The sequence below is a fragment of the Ascaphus truei genome, chromosome 5 (genome assembly GCF_040206685.1).
Source record: "Ascaphus truei isolate aAscTru1 chromosome 5, aAscTru1.hap1, whole genome shotgun sequence".
NCBI lineage: Eukaryota > Metazoa > Chordata > Amphibia > Anura > Ascaphidae > Ascaphus > Ascaphus truei.
This window is the reverse complement of record NC_134487.1, coordinates 112518406-112522149: the sequence shown is the minus strand read 5'-3', so window position 1 is coordinate 112522149 and position 3744 is coordinate 112518406. Positions and strand designations below refer to the sequence as shown.

At 37.7% G+C, this 3744-nt stretch overlaps 1 long non-coding RNA gene across 1 annotated transcript in view; it reads right to left on the bottom strand.

Moving 5' to 3' along the window:
• Window positions 1–1409: 1409 nt before the first annotated feature.
• Window positions 1410–3744, bottom strand: part of LOC142494422 (uncharacterized) — a 183545-nt gene continuing 181210 nt past the window's right edge. The window contains exon 3 of the long non-coding RNA XR_012801429.1: window positions 1410–1834. This is a non-coding gene — a long non-coding RNA (uncharacterized LOC142494422). The remainder of the gene's footprint in view (window positions 1835–3744) is intronic.

Here is a 3744-nt window from a genome sequence, read left to right as displayed (position 1 = left end):
TATGATCATGAAGATCCCACTTAGGCCTTAAACCTGATTAGCATCAAGTAGCACATGGAATAGGATTTGTTGCAGAGCATCCTGTGCAATAGCTATTTCTATTTAGTCCCTATTCTGAAGTCCCTGTGCGTTACAACTGTAATGTAAAGTGTTTCCAAAGAACAGTAGGAGTTCTGGAATACCTCTCTGCTTGCAAAAGTCTAACTGTGCTGCTAGAGCCTGCCTGCCGATTCTTGCCCTCTTGGAGGAGATTGTAAGCTTCAACAGTCATCTCTAGATTGTGAGCAAGATGTGCCCTTGCATTTAACCTCCATCACATAGAGAGAGGGGTTGCATTCCCTATTTAATTTAATCTAAAGCTCCACCCATGAACTGTGATTTAGAGCACATGATAAAGAGGAGAAGTTTATCCTTGCATATCTACAACTGCTAGGTTGAAGAAAGTTGTAAGATTGACTGTTTTTGGTATCATGACAAAGTGCGAAATTACAGAAGAGTTCACATACCAGTTGTACGTGCATTAACCCCAAATCATGAACCGCATATCTGTTCCATAAATTCCCATACCGGTGGATACAGAAGCACATTGTAATCTATTTCTATAGTATATCAATTATTTTACAGGATACAACTGTATAAGAAAAAGCCAGAAGAAGATGATCTACTATTAAACAAAATCTACTATAATCTTCCATCAGATTAAAAATGCTGGGTGTTTCACCAGGGATAGTTCACTGAAATAAAGCTTGAAAAAAAACAAAACGTTAAGGTGTTGTATCGTTAAGCCTTACTGTACATTAGTGCCAGCTAAAATGCAATAATTAGGGATTTGGACAAAATACGGACCATTATATTCAAGTAATACTATAGGAAAAGAGTGCATACCATCCCCCACCCATCGTCCATCTAATCTCCCGCAGTTCTACCTGTAATCAAACAAAGACATGCGGCAAATAACATTTACAAAGGTTTTTACAGTACTGCTGTTTATGGCTTTCATTCATGTGTAGGCAAGCCTCCCTTCACCCTAAGGTTCAATTGGCTTCAGAATAAATTGTAGTTCTTCCCAGAAAAAAATCCATGCCTCAGTGTAATGTTAAAACTATTCCACATAATATCCCTGTTACAGGTTAGGTAAACAGAGACATTAAAACAATAATTTAGAATTATTTTCTACTGTAATCTTCTAGCAAATAAAAAATAATGGGTGCTTCTCTTAAATAAAGCCTGGGAAAAAAATTAAGGTGCAGTATATTTAAGCCATACTGTTCCTCAGTATAATTTTTTGAGTTAGGGATACCAAAACTTATATCTGGAAGAGTAAAATAAAAGTTAAGAGAAAACAAACATTTTGATTGTCATTCTGTTTCTTTCAATAACAACCGGTAACACATTATTTGTATGATTAATATAATTATTGCATATTTCCACAGTTAGAGACTCATCCCAGAACTTCAGGATCCCTTTCCCTAGTTCATCTTTGTTTGCAGGCTTCAAATATTTTCGCAGATGTTGTTTCAGTCATGTCACACCAATTCTTTGGGATACAAATCAGGGAATATGCAAATATAGAGACATATACAGTACGGTTATTGATAAGAATGAAACAAGCGCACACAACAGCACAGTAAAGCACAGTTAATACTATACTACTGCTCAAAACAGTGAAAGTACTTACTCTGGTGGTGTTCTGACCCGGTTGATTCCACTCTCCTTAATAAATGTGCAGATGTACTGTGTTTTGGGTCATTGTCTTGAAAGAACTGGTGACCCAATGAAAAGAATTCTAAAATGTATGGTGCTGCCTGGGCGATAACGACCTCCTGGAAGTACACTTTATCCAGGATTCATGGAGAAAAACAAATATAACACTGTTATATAGGTACATGGACAGGGTAATATTCAGATACAGTTACAGTACTACCGTTAATACTGAAACTGTAACATGCTTACTGTCAAATATGCAAGGAGAAAAATCTTCTTGTGTGGGGATCATTGGAGAAAAGAAAGAGGAGCAAAAAATAGAGGAAACACAATAGTGCGATATTGCTTAGAATTTTTATGTCATTAAAAAAATGTAGTTTATTAAATACACTCACATGCATTTCTAAATAGAAGTGTTTCAGAGCCAGAAACATATGGTGCTTTCAAGATGTTGGTCATCTATTTCGTATCACCTTCAGACAATTATTTTCTCGTAATGAGAGCCTTTCATAAAAATAGAAAAATCCCATAGCATAACACAGTTTTATTTAAAAAAAAAATAGGATAAAAAGCAGTTATAGCACTCACAAATGTATATCTTGTTCTATACCTCGAAATACCCATGTCATGGCACGTGATTTCTTCCAACCTTGCAGCCTTAAGACGCATGTTGACTCGTGTTTTTATCGAGTTTAGAAAATGGCATTTTAGTGTTCTGGTTTTTAAACACCTGCAAATTGACACAGTAGCACAGTAGTACAGTACTGTACACATTACAATTCATTCATTTCTGCCGTCGATACGTGAAGAATTGCACCCAAAGAAATCAGAATCCATGAAATTCAAACAAATTAACCGCGGTAAACACAGGTGCGCCTGGTGTGATTGGCAGAATGAATTCCGCGTGGAATACAGGAGAGCACACGAAAACAAATCCGTGAAATGTTCGAATAACAGCCGCGGCATCTGTATTTTACAGGAAAATACATTATATTGTAGAGTAAAAAAATATCTTTACTTTGATTTCTCTATAATAGTTACATTTTGTAATTGCTCATTAAGGGATAATTCAATATTCTGCTGTAAAATACTTAAAACGAGACAAGTTAGGGGTATAAGTAGTCACCTTTAATATTATTGCTGGTTCTTTTATGTGGATTACTTTGGGGGAAGAAAAAGAAGGAACACACAATTATATTTATTATGTTAGATAAGGGACTATGGGCCACATTCAGAGAAGGTTCTTAAAAAAAATCACCGGACCATTTAAATCACCCTTTTTATGAGCGTTGCTAACACGGTATTCAGAAAGCCTTCATTACCTGTCATAGCAAAATTCACAAAACGGGTGATAAGCCGGAGATCTGATGAATGACTCTCTGATAAGGCCTTACCCAGCGAGCTGTATCTGCTGCAGAGAGAGCTGCTCTGAGAGAGCCGCCTCTCACTGTGCAAAGATCGCCCGAAATGTATGTGTATAAATTTTAATTTTGTTAATAGTTTAGATGAGCAGGGGGTCTCCTGAGCTGAACCGCATTGGTTTCAGCCTCAGGGACCCCTTACTTCCCAAGATACAGGCCCCGTTATGGGGTGCCGGTATCTCCTATGCATTTTATTCCCATGGTCACGTGACGCGGACATTTAAATGCATAGGAGATACTGGCCCCCCATAACGGGGCCTGTATCTCGGAAAGTAGGGGGTCCCTGAGGCTATCCGCTATGGTAATGAAGTTTACTGTAAATGCATTTTTATTGAACAGGATTCATGATAGGGGTTTCTGGTGCTAATATTAATTGGATATCAGCTCCAGAGATTCCCGGCATCAATCCTATGCAGGAAAAATGCCTTCTTTTTTCTAAGTCCCATCTCGCCGCTTCTCTGCAGGTTTCCAACACCTTTAAGCCAAATTTTATGATAAAATCACCATTCTAGAGAGGTGATAGGCGTTCATAGCCTAATCACTGCTACTAGAATTGCACGAGTTTATGAACATGCCGAAAAGTGGTGATAAGTGGCTTATCACCGCTGCCTCTGTGATT